Consider the following 13,903-nt stretch of genomic DNA (forward strand, 5'->3'; position numbering starts at 1 on the left):
AAATTTGAACAAAATGAACTACATATTTTTCCTCTCCTACCTCCACTTTCTGTAATGTGACAAATGTACACGCAAACTTTCTACTCCTGTCACAGTGTTGTCACTGTGCCTTACCACTAGAATTTCTTCATTATGGGAATATCAAGATATAGAAAGCAGACAGTAAAGCTTTGAAAAGACATGACACCTGGTATGAGAAAGGAGACAGGCATATCAAATACATTGATATTTGAATGAAAATCTATTAACACACAAAGGGCAAATGTGTAAGTATGGGAAATTTTCAATCCCAATTACAGAGAACAGAATTTACAAGGCCCAAAACCATGTAAGTGCAGCTAATTTCTTGTCACTAAATTGAATAGAAATCTTAAATATTGGAAAGTACTCCTGAATTTGAAAAGATTGGCTTAAACAACAGGCATGAAAATAAATTTTTACTGTGTTTTTTATCATGTTCACGCTAGTGCAACTCAGAAATATGCCTAACTTGGATGCATTTCCTAAGAATTCATATCACAACTTTCATAGAAATAATTTATAAAGGGAAAATGTGATTTACTTAGTACACTTGCATACAAAGTACACTAGCTTTCACTGCAATAAGTGTGCAAAAGAACTGAACTTGGATATTACATATTCAAGGTATGAAAAAGGGTTTTGTCTGTGCCTTTGAAAATGCAATTCATGTACTCTTCAGACACATGTTGTATCAGTGAATACGCTGATAAACACAATCTTAACACAGCTAAAACGAATGACTGTTGCCTTGCCTAATTCCCAAATAATTCAGCTATTTACTTCTTATGAAGTACTTTAAGAACACACAGCAGTTTATGAGCAAAGACATTTCCTATCCAGAGGAAGAGGCAAATGTGATACTTGACATAAATCAAATATAAGGGGACTAGAATAAGATGAAGATAGGCATTAAATAACTTCACAAAAGTGACTGTAAAGGAAGAGAATAATTGGAAACAGACTAATAGGTCAAAAAGTGTGTCAGCAAAAGGAGTTGCCAAGTTGAGAGGGACAGAGCTGGTAGGTGTGTGAAGTTGGAGAGGTCAGAGAGACTGGTAGGAAGAGCTGGCAAAAATAAAGACCGAGGTTAAAGTCTCTAAAGCACACAACAGACACAGGGAACAGCCTCTCATTTGTGAGCAACTCTGGAGCTGCTCAGATATGGCAACATGTTTCTGCATGGGGGAGCAAGTCAAAGCCCTAGAAATTTTAGCAATGACTTGAGAGCAGGCTACATCGTTTAGGAAAGGCGAAAATAGGCAAAGATAGCATTGAAGTATTGGATGATGGACTACTGAACCATCAGTGATTTAAGGGAACAATTTGGGAAGGAAAAAAAAAAAGATTCACTTTTGTATACACGGACTACAACTTTCAAAAGCACAGAGGAGATTTGACTGTAGTCTCAGCTACAAAGACTATTTTAAATGAGATCTCAGAGTCTGCACAAGTAAATAACTGCAGGCACAATGGTAGAACCACCTTGCTACAGTGCTGATGTAGCGTCTGTTTCTCATTTTTAATCACGATTAATTGCACGCTTAGATGAAAACTAAGCTAGGACTTTTGACAATATGGCCTACAGAGCTCACTTCTTATTTTAACTATATCCATGCAAATCTCATAGGAGTTAATGGAGCTTTTTTATGCTTATCAGCTTCTTTCCTTACTCTGTCTTGTTAGTTTAATGACCAACTGCTTTCATCATCATCTTCCTGTGCACTACCATTTTCTGTAATCTATGACATATAGAGAAAAACAGTGCAACAGTCTGAAGAATGTCAAATCATAAGTAGTGTAGCTTACGTGACCTGATACGGAGTGTCTTCTTTTGTTGTAACTATTTTCTACTCCCATTATCTAGTTAATTGTTACTTACAGGCCATCAGAGAAGTGGCTTATTTGAAGTGGGTAGTGAGACAAAAATACTGTGTTGATTTACAGTATTATTACTTTGAAGGGGATTTTGAGGACATTGCAGACTTAGTATCTCACCTCCAGTGCGCTGGGGATAAGAAAAGGGCATTTATCTGTAATGGTGAATGGGACTCTGCCACTCCTACAGTCAGTGGCTCTTTACTCCCCATCACAGACTCACCTTATCTGAGAACAAGAAAAATCATACATATCTATATCTCTATAGCTCAATAACACTATAAACAAAGTGGCTAAAGAAAGAATCCTACAAATCAAAAGAAACACTCAGCTGTGATATCATGGGTCAAAAGTCTTCTCTTATTCCTTAAGGGCAGAGGAGTGGAAGTGACTACCAATAGCTGTTTCATTCACAGGATCCTTCGAACATCCACAGCACAGACCACAACGCTTTCCAGCACCTACGACCTAATTCTTACTAGCTCATAAAAAAAAAAAAAAATCCCCTCCCCGAGGGGAAAGATGATAAAATATCATTTTGACTTTTGTGCATTATTCATATGGTATGTGAATCCTATCAGCAGAAAGTTACACTTGATAGAGTTTCATCTTTCTGAAAGATTTTCAAACCTTTGAGGGGCACTTGTAGACATCAGGTGCTATCAAAAAGTCATTTTCTTCTTGGTGAGAAATTTGTTCTTTCCTATGAAGGTTTTTCCTGACAGAAATTTTAAAAGACTCTGAAAAGCAATGTTTTTCTCTGAGGAAAATACTTTAAAATTATTACTTGCCTATCTATGAATTAAATAAAAAGAAGAAATTTTACTGAGTTGAAATGAAAACTGTTCTACTAGGCTAGGTATTTTACTTTTGACTGTCATTACACTAGCTGAAACTTTCGGTGGAAGATGAAAATATTATTTAAATGATAGCATTATATTGTGTGATAGTATAGTTTGGATCCCCTTAGCACAGAAATTAGGAAGCATATCAGGCTGACAAATACAATGAAATTAGGTCTATCTTTCTTCACTTCTGAATGCCCAAGGAGTCAGCATGGCATGGCATGGCTCAGGAGAAAGACAGATTTATAAACTAGAAAAATAGAAACAAGCACAACAGAAAAACATTCTCCAGTTGAAATATAGGTTTAGCCTTTGTCTCTTGAAGATTTCACTCTCTACAAAAGCATCACACCTACATCAAACACCCACAGAAGCTCCCAGAGAACTTACCCTGCTTACGAAACTTGCATTTTGGTATAGACAAGGCGCCTCAGAATTGTACGAATGAAGTTCAAAGTAGGTGCCTGCCGCCACGGCAACAACATCCAAAGAAGCTGATCTGCCAAATGAGTAAAACTATATTCAAGCTCAAAACTATCCTAAAAACGCAAAACCACCCTTCTTCAGTCATCCGGTTTGCTCAGCTGTTGGAAAGCGCAGATAAATACAGTGCTGGAGTACTGCAGCTGTACAGGGTTTGCTACATCTGAAATTAGGGAGCAGAGAGAAACTTGCTAGACAACAAACTCTTTACTTCATAGCTGCCAAAGTGGGATGACACACACACACGCAATAATTATATACTGAAATATTACTAAAGCCGAGTCGCTCATGGATGACTTAATGGCAGCAGTAGAATATCTAAAATGATCACTGCTCTGCAGTTTACATACTGTTTTCAAAAGAAAATGGCTATGCACATGCATTTGGGTTGTAAATGACATCTCTTTATGTCATGCTTAGTTTATTATATATTATGGAACTATTCAGAAAGCACAAAGCAAAAACAAGAAAACGATCATGCTAAGTGCTCCAGAAAGCAAAAATTTTTGCTATTATTTTGAAAAAGTATAAATGGCCTTAAAATAATGTTAGACTCTCACAGTGATAATGTCAGTGAAAACAGGGTGGGCGTGTTTAGATCTTTCCCTATCTATAATAGGTTTTGATGTATGTGTACCCTTAGGGTCTGTGAGAATACAAACAGGCGTGTTTCACATACACAGTACGTACTGGTGTTACTTCTTGCTGTGCCAACTACAGGGAATGGCATTTTTCAGCTTTGCTAGTTTTGAGCTCTTGAGCAATGGTTAATGCAGACTTCTGTTTTGGGAAATGCTAGAAGAGTGACCATAAGTTCTTCTGCTCTCCTTATAGAGTCTTTCTATTATCACCAGAAATGGTACAATTAAAAATTGTATGTCTTTGCAGTGAGGCCTAAGAGATGTACTTAACAGCTGCTGGTCTTTCCTTTACTTGATTAACAGACAGGAGTTTACGGGGAACTAGGCAGGCCAGCAAAACAGGAATCTTTCTCCAGCTGTAGACAAGGGAAGAAAGAATCAAGTTTGGGTTTTTTTGGTAGGAGGTAGATTGGAAAATTGGAAATAAACCCATAAAATATCTTAGGATACTAAGACCTAGAACCAGGCATTTGAATCTGAAAAATATGACTTTAAAACATATCTACAAACTACAAGTAAACAACTCCTGTTCATCAAGTAGGTATCTTTAAAAGCAGGACTGCTGGGTGTTACACTTGCCTCAAATCAAGGCCAAATCTGCTGTATGAAATACCAGGAGCACGACACTGTTTCTGGTAATGAATCAGCTTCCCACAAATGGCGTGGTGAAACAGGCCATGTCCAGGCCAGTTTGATTTGGCATTAGGAGACCTTTGGTTACATGTGCTGAGCACACATCCAGTTTCACCTGACACAAATTTATGATGATATATTCCAAATCCTGTACCAGGAAAGGTTGTTCACACCTTGTCAAATGACTGTGCCTAAGCTAATATGCTACAATCTAGAGTCAGCTGCTTTGAGGGTCTCTTACCTGGTGGTCTGATGACCTAGAATAAGGACTGAATACTGCCATTTAATCTTGCCTGGGAGAACATCAGCTTAGTTCTCAAGACAAACTGTGAGAGACTGTTTAATCGAAGTCACTCTGAGGACGGAATTGTGAAAATAAGCAAAGTTAGATGAAATCTGGGTGAAGGTGCATTTGAGGACTTTTGCTTTAACTCTCGTATCAACCACAGTAAAAGACCGCTTAAGTCTTTTGCTAAGGAAAGAAAACGAGTTTGGCAGCAACCAATACTTTGAACTCAGAAAGTGGCTATATCTGAAAACACCCAGATCTGTGCAGTTTAGCAGAATATAGCAGTGTGGTCTATTTATAATGTCGTGGCAGGTATCCAAAAAGAAAAACCGGGACAAGCTACAGCAAGAGAGAGCTCTGTTTCAAACCTGCCCCTGAAAAGGTGCAGAAGATTGCACAAGCTGTAGCAGTTCACATGTGTCAGAATTACACTTCATCCTGCCTGTTCTGTGTTAACAGCTTCTTGGTCCGTTGAGAGGACAGCCTTCACTTGCTAAACCTAAGTGTGGCCTTTTCTGTGCAATTGCCAGATTTAGGAAACATAAGCCCAGACTCTTTCTAGCTAATCTTCCTGAAAACAGTTAAGAACATCACGTGCGACACATAGGTGTTGTGAGCCTGAACTGAGCTATTTTTAAGGGCATGCTTAAGAGCCAGGAAATAAGAGGCAGAACTACAGTAAGTCACATCTGTGCAAACATTTTCTGATAGTTTTAATCATTAACCTGCTTAACCTTTATGTTCCCAGACCTGCTCCACCCTGAGATTTCTGACAAGGCTAGCATTTTTCAGAAGTCACAGAGGGCTTTGCAATAGGCTGTATCATGACTGTGCAGACCATTTTATAGGGTTTTACGACAGTTACCAGCTGCTTCACTTACTAACAGAGATGCTGTAAAGGTCAGGAACATTAATAACTAAGCATGCATCTCCTGTGAAAAATTACTTGAAAACATTTGTTTTGCATAGTCTGCACAGTACAAATAAGCAGAAGTCCTATTTGGCATTCATTATTTTGTTTTTCTAGCAAGTGCTAGACTCGCTAGAAACTAAAATGAACAAGATGAAGGAAACCCCAGATGGAAGAGATAGAGCACTTGGAGATCTGCCATCTGACATCAACGAGTCAGAGCTGTTCTGCTGATACATGACACAATTCCAGTCAAACTTGCATTAGAAGTTATTCAGATTTTATATTTAATTCTGGGATTTTCAGTACCCCAACAGGGAGTCACTAAGAGGAAATGCTACTGTCTAGAAAGCATTTTTAACATTAACAGGTAACAGCGAGGATAATTGTAAATTACTTATTGTCAGTGTTCCATTCCCCAAGCTCCTTAAAAATAATACACAGCTTTAATACTTAAGTACTGTACATGCCAACTACCAGTAGCAGTCCAGTTCCTCTGAGTGTAGCATTTGATTCACAAGAGTCTTTCATGATTTTTTCACTGTGGAAAAAGTGCATTTAAATTCTCTTTGTTTTTGTGGAAAAGGATTCATTGTTGATCTGTTGTGGGGAGGATCCACAAGATATCCCACAGATTTTAAAAGAACGTGCATGCATTCAATGCTAGTGTTATAGTTTACATTGAAGAACCACATGAAGATGTACTTCTGTAAGGGATAAGAGTGATATTATCATTTTCCCATAGTTTTTGCAGCTAACTTTTAGGCAGATAGAGATAAGGAAGGAAGCAGGAGAGAATAGGGAGGTCACAACAGCATGGTCACAGTGCTACCCCAACTAGAACTCAGAAAGGGTACTTTACTGCTGATCTTGTGTTTTAAGACTGTAAATGCTTCAGCCATTCCACAGGGAGTGATGCTGTAGCAAGGCAAAGCTCTCCTGTTCTTACTGGCTTGCTTGCTAATAGTGAACTCCTGATTTTAGGAGTCAGATTTTCACTCAGTACACATCCGGTCACCAAGCATTGAGAGGTTTTGTCTTACTGATTTCTTTTCAGTCAGCTATGATAAGCAATCATCTTCCTTGCAACAGATCTTTTTTTTATGTCACCAGGAAATATTGTATTAGAAAAAAGATACATGTCATCCCATCTGAAATCATCAGAATGACCTTCATCCTTAGCACTGGCCTTCACAGGGCATTTTACACAAACTTTATAAGGGAAAAATAATGCAACAACTATTGCTTAGTATGATCAGTGTTACCATCTCTCATTCTTCCCTGAAAAAAAAAAAGTCTAATCATACAGAACTATATCTGAATTCAAGGAGATACACGTTGCTTCTTAAAGGTTGCTTCTCTGTTTTCAAAATACTTCAATATAAGTATCATCCCAGATGAAAAGAATCTTCCTTTAATATGCATGCCAGAATTTCCCCATTTTAGAGATATGAGTATATTTAGCCACTTCTGCAAATGATTTAGGCCTTTTTAATAATTGTACTTCAGTTTTCACCAAGTCGTTTCCTTGTTTTACAGATTATGTTGAAACAATTTCCCTCTTTATTTAGCTGTTCTTACTCGGGGTGGGGTGGAAAATAAAGGACTTTGAAGATCCACAAAAGTCTGTACTGAGTTTGTTTTTACCATGCTAACACTTTTGGACATGCATGCTGTGCTATATCCCACATAACTAGTACCAAACATTTTCAGATTCAGAGACTGCAGCTTGCAGAATTAAAATAGCATACTCCTGACTGCTCTTTAAGTATATAGCTTCAATAACATTATCTCTGATATAATGCTCTCCTCATTCCTCCACTCAGAGTTAAACTTGTTCTAGGATCATATCTGTGTGCTGCTGCACACACATATGAAGAGCCTTTCCACCGCTCCAGACATCTGAATAGCACTTGCAAATATTTAAATATTATGCTTATAACTGTGAGATTTTTATGCTGCTGAGCAACAGAGAAATGAATTACCCTGTAAGCATTTGACTATTGCCTAACAGGAGACAGCCTGGTAGGAAATCATTCCAGGAAAATCTTGGGATATCACTTACCAGTTGGTACAGTCCAGACTGCAGGGACAAGTCAGCCTCTTTAGCAATATTGTTATGCACATTTGCATAACATACAAGCTCAGAGATTTTATTCCCCAGATTCTTGCCATAAAAGAACAGTCCCATTCACAAAAGGATAGAGTTACTGTAGCCTCCATCACAAGTATATTCCCTGCAACTATGTCACTACCCAACTTACTCTTTCGCTCAGGACAGACAGAAAAAAAAAAAAAGGAAGATGAGCCTGGTGCACTGAAGGACCAGCATTATTGTTAGGACTGTCTAAATTATCCCATAGTCAGGCACCCTAATTATTTCCTATTCCCTCAAACTACATTTTCTTAACCCAATTCAAGCAGCTTTCTCCAGGTGCAGTGCTGATGCCCTGAGACTCCTGCCTATCACAACAAGTAGCACTGCTCATGACACTCCTCAGCCTGCCTCTGCTTCTGTCTTCCTTTCTATAGCTAAGGTTGGAAACATGAACATTTATATTCTGCACTTGAGTAGCACCTAGCATAGCAGTACCCTGCTGAACCACAACTAGAGCTCACAGAGACTACTGTAATATATACACAAAGAGAACAAAAGAACAGAGATGATCCTGCATCTCAGCTTCTACCCACTCCTCCCCTTGCCAAAGAAACAAAACCATCGCCCTTCCTCCCTTATTATACTCTTCCTCCACCTGATAGTGTGCTCACTTCCACTTGAATCTCTCAAATTCTTGCACCTGTGGCCATTTCCCTTTGCAGGGGTGAGCTCAGTCATGAATGCATTGAAATCACTGTAGTAAAAATCTACTTTATCTAAGTGGCATCAGCATTTGACTTCAGATCATAGTTATCCCTTCTTGGCAAAGTTACAGGGGACTACATGAGCACAAGATAAAAATAAGTGATGGGAAGAATGAGTCTGCCGCTCTTTTCCTGTATCTGTGCTACTGTTACTGTTCCCTGCCGCTCTCAAGGCAAAAAGTAACAGTGGAAATCTACAAAGACCTTCACCGGTCATTGCTCCATCAATGTGTGAGGTGTTGGGCACTACTTCTCGTCCCTGTCCTGTGTGCACATGTTGACTGCTGGTGCTGTAAGTCACAGGCCATGCACAGTCAGTGGGGGAGGCTCGCATGGGTATGCAGCCTTTTGAGGCTTCTATCTGAGGAAAAAATAAAACCAGTTTTAAGACCATGAGATAGTCACTTTTAACTTCTATTGGTTCTCACTTCACAGTCACCCAGGTGGGTGCCGTGTGTCCTGTGTGAAACGGCATGTAACATTTCATTGAGGTCTTTCAAAGCACAAACTTCGCTTGGCTGTTCTGAGCCTCACAGCCCCAACTAGGTCAGGGTTGTTCTCCAGCTATTTCAGCGTGAGTTTGTACCCTCGGTAAATCTTCAGTTGTGGTGCATGGTTTCAGGTAACACTTAGCAGCGCAGGGGAGTTAAGCAATATGAAAATGTCTCAAGGAATACACCATGAAGAAAGCATGCCCCACCTATATGCTACATATTTTGCTCAAGTCTGTACTTCCACTGTTTGACTCAAGTAGTCTTTGGAGGGTGATCACCAAAACTGGGGAGGAACCTTAATGTTATAATAGTTTCAGATTGAACTAATAGTTTAGTCATTTAATTTTAAGAGCACCAAATGTCTCATTTTAAAAGGAAAAGAAAATCAATCTCATCCTTCTAAATCTGAGGAATTGTTCTTTTTCCTTCTCCCTCCAAGCTAGGGAGGTTAGACCTGTAAAAAATAGGAGGGGAACAAAAACTCACCCACTATGACATCTTATACTGAGAGCTACGCTTTGCATCAACTATAGCAACATATGAGATGATAACTAACTGTAACAAAATAAAGTCCTTGCAGGCTCTTTCCACTTTTTGTCAAGCTCTTTCTGGGAAATAAGTGAAGCAGAATTGAAGGTGAACATCTACCAGTTGAAATAAACCCTCAGATACTTTGGTTCCCCAAAATAAGAGAGCTAAAACCTGCAGGTCCCACGTTGCTGCAGTCAGGATGGCACTGGATATATTTGCTTATGTGGGCTGACATTTGAATCTTCCAGTGTTTCCAAAAGCAGTTCTTTGGGCAGACACACGTTGTATGTTTCCCATAGAAAGATCATCTTTTCAGGATACATTTTCCCTGTCTCAATTTCAACTCATTATTCTGATTAACCCTCCTTTTATTATGCAAATCATCTTCTCTCTTTGTCAATGCTTCAATTTTCTGTTATTCAGTGCTTAGCTAAGATATAGCTAACTGTTTCCATTTGTCCTTGCAAATCAGTCTCTTGAGAACCCTCCACCTACTTCCAGCCTTAAACTCCACTTTTCTGTATCTTTCCGGTAATGAGGGACATCGTCTTCCTTGTGTCTTCCTCTAAGCTAATTAAACATGCTTGGCTCTCCCCCTCTGACTAACAGGAACTGAGGACACGATCCTTTTCTCCAGGTGGTTCATTGTCTGCATTCCCCTTTGGAAAAAGAGGAGCTGTCTGGGCTAAACCTACTATGTCAGCATGGAAACAAATGACTTTGACTTAGTGACATGGCTTAAAACTGCTCTTACTGGCCAAGTGAGTAAGACACTTCCTTCCAGTTCCTGTAATTGGGAGTTGTTCTCACTGGCTGTGGAATAGCCAGCTAACACGGCAATTCCAGGTGACATGAGTGTTCATACCAACATTCAGGTGACTAAAATGTTGATTTTAAAGCCTGATTATAACAATGATCAAGAAATACTCTTCTGGATGATGATGAAGTCTGAAAACGTCAGTGATTCTGTAAATGTTCATGTCTCCTCACGTCCACTCATTGCCTGCATACTGAAACAGGAAGTGTTACTAATAGTGATGTAGCTCTGCCACATTATCACAAACACACCAGAAAGAGGTAAGTCCAGTGAGGTCATTTGCTTGATTTCCTCTCCTTCCCAGAGAAACAGGGTACTCTCCACCATGAATTTTGGAGTGCTTTGTACAGTTTAACATCTGATGTAGGAGAAATTAGGTCCATTTTTTCTCTGTGGAAACTATTCCAGAGTCAGAAGTAATCCCAGTCTGTGGGCTGTGGGTGATGGAAAGCACTTCAGAGCCCTCTAACCACATCAAGAAGACCCAGGATGTCTATGCCGCATCTGGCAGCATCAATTAAGACCTCCTCCTCCCAGGCCCTAGTAAATCCATTCTTGTTGCCTAATAGAGCAAGAGACTTGTACGAAGTATCCTTCCTTGCAAGAGGATTCTCTAATGCTCCAAAACATGCAAGCTGGTTTTAAATATCCAAGACACTGGCTGACAGTGAGTTGCTCTGAACATCAGCTTGTCTGGGATTTTTAATGTACATGGAGTTTTTTTGAGTTTGGAAGGTTTACCATGATAATTTATTCAAAAACACTGTACAAAATTCCTATTGACAGGGTTCTGAAAACTTCAAGCATCAGAACCTGAGTCCACTAGCTTTATCCCTTAAGGCTATGGGGTTGGCAGGTTCCCCTGTGATTTGTAGCAGAGTGGCACTTGCTGGGCGCACGCCTTGTGGATTTTTGAGTACTGAGGACTCCAGCAAAGATGCATGACTGAATAATGTGCTAGTGTGATACAGGTGCCACAGAAGAGTGACAGGATTAGCTGTCATTTGGCAAAGATAAATATGATTCGATGTATTCAATAACAATCAGAGGCAGCAAAGCAAGACAGTGGTGTCAGAGAGGGGCTTTCCTGGGCAAGTCAGTTATGGGGTACCCCAGAGGTACCAGGCAGCAACCCTGCACATGGCGTGGGGGCCCTCTTGTGGGCCCTGGTGTCTCCCGTGGACCCCACTAAAAACTATCAATGTGCTGCCTGACAGGGGATTAACATTACTGTTTAATTAGGACAAGGGCTATTCAGACTCCAATGCCAGCTGTTGCAGAGGGCACAATGAGCACACACGAAGGCTGTGTGGCTCTGAGTTTTTCAGGTAGGATGCATGTTTTTCTCAACTAATTCAGAAATTATTGGAGCTTGAAAGACACAACAGTTCCATTTACATGGTTGACTACACAAGTTCTATCTCAGGTATGGCAATGCTGTATAATACTGAGATTGCATTTTTGCTTTTCCAGATGTTCATCAGCCAATTTTCAACTCCCAGTGAGGTGTAGCCCAACTCATCTTCATCCAGCTCATCTCTTCTTGCTATCTCCCATCCCGCACACATTTGCAGTCATTGCTAATTACAGTTGTCACCCACATACAGGAGGTGAGTGCATCACCACCTTTCATTTCTTTTGCTTTTGAGCCAGTGAGGTTACTGGGAGCTGACGGATATATACAGTTGCAGAACCTGACCATCACATATTAAGCACTTAGTGTGGACACAAATTCATGTGACTAATAACTGTGAAAGGACAGATTTTTACCACCTGCAAGCCTCAAGGAATAGCATTGGAACCACGTGCTGTTTCTAACCATGTTCAGTGTGAAATAAGTATGCAAACTTCCAACCAAAAAACTCCCCTAGTGCTCAGGACATGGATTCTGCAAGACCATGCAAAGTATGTCTGCTAAAGTGAGCAGAACCTCCCCAAAACAACCCAAGTAAAGGTAATTTATTGCAAAGCCATGCTCCTCCTCAGCCAGTGGAGGTTTCTAGCAGCAGGAACAGAAAGGTGCTGGTCCAAGCAAGGCTATTCTTAAAGCAGAAATACTTCCTGACAAGCCACCTCTCTCCCCTGGGGGTTAGTTGCAGCCCTCCACTGTGAGAGTGAGACAAGTATGTCCCCTATAGGCATCCCACCCAGTCTGCCTAAACAGAGACACACCTCAATTTCCAAAAGCAACTCTATGCACCTAGGTGGAATGAAGAGGAAGGAAGTCAACTGTGGCAAAGCAAGCCCTGGCCAGCTGAGTCCAAATAAATGTGTGCAACACCAGGTTGGAGTCACTGCCAAGCTATACCTCCTCAGCTGTGGGAAATAAATTTCTGCCCATTGCAGTAACTGAGTGATGATATAGCTGGAAATTCTGAGAGGTTAGTAGTAACTGACTCTAGAAAAGTGGGATAATTTTGTTTGCTTCCCAGAGAAGACTAAGGGATTTAAAAAATGCAATGAAAAAAACCACCAGCACCACCCTATTCCACAAATATAGGGCATTTACATTTTTAACCACAACATTATACTGACATATGTTTTCACTCTGAATTCTAGCATTTCAGTTTTTTATTAAGAAGTCCCCTGCAGTCTTTGTAACCTTGTTGGAGCAGAAAGCAACAGGAAGGCAGAGATCTATATTCTGTTCAGGTTACCCAGGGCAGCTGATCAACCCTTCTGGATAGGCACTTGATGTAAATCAAGGTGGAATTTAAGCAATGGGTTAGGACTCTACGCAGGCTGATAATTATAAGAAATAGATCCCTCACAGGGAATAAAGAAATTTCATAAATGCTTTCTAGCTATATCATCATCCTGGTGTGCTTTCAAACATAAATTTGTCCTGGCACACAAAGGCATGGAGACAATCAACTCTGATTTTCTGGTCAGCCCCTTTCTACGTTTATTCTTAATAGTTTTAATAAAAAATTATTTCGCTGTCTCAGCCTGTCTTGTTTTCCACATGAATTGTCTCTTGCCATGTTCAGCTTGGAGCATATTGAAGTCTTGAGTGAAACCTATAGAGACTGCTACCAAGCATTTAGAGATACACCTTTGTAATGGTATGAAATGGAACATGCCTACCTTAAACTTCTTTTGTGGTTTCCCTGTCCACCAGAGACAAAGGTTGTTGGGTTTAAATTCCAATTTTTTCCAAGCAATTCTTTCAAATCCTTTGGCTGGTTATAACCTTTCTCTGGTTATACCCTACAAACTCTATGACAATAAAACTACCTTTGTCCTGAATGATGTTAACAAAAGAAACAAGAATTTTTAGTCCTCTAGATGGTGCTACTATTTCAAATAAAGCAACTGGACACTTGAAGATTTTGTTGAAATATATTGCTGTAATACCCTATGAGATAGGAGCGCTGTGAGAAATCCTGACCCCAGTAAAAGAACTGACGTCAAACAATCCAAAACTTCATCTAACAGTGTTAGCAGTGAAGGGCAGTCTCTATGAATATATACTAATTGCTTCTCTTTAAGAATAGTGAAT

The 13,903-nt window shown here is 39.9% G+C and overlaps 1 long non-coding RNA gene across 1 annotated transcript; it reads right to left on the reverse strand.

Annotated features, from left to right (window-relative positions):
- Positions 1–3,131: 3,131 nt before the first annotated feature.
- LOC142604505 (uncharacterized) lies at positions 3,132–4,853 on the reverse strand. Its single transcript, XR_012838365.1, has 3 exons — positions 4,740–4,853; positions 4,137–4,221; positions 3,132–3,240 (listed from the first exon to the last, which is right to left on the reverse strand). It is a non-coding gene; the product is annotated as an uncharacterized LOC142604505 (long non-coding RNA).
- Positions 4,854–13,903: the final 9,050 nt, after the last annotated feature.

The sequence above is a fragment of the Balearica regulorum genome, chromosome 19 (genome assembly GCF_011004875.1).
Source record: "Balearica regulorum gibbericeps isolate bBalReg1 chromosome 19, bBalReg1.pri, whole genome shotgun sequence".
NCBI classification, from domain to species: domain Eukaryota; kingdom Metazoa; phylum Chordata; class Aves; order Gruiformes; family Gruidae; genus Balearica; species Balearica regulorum.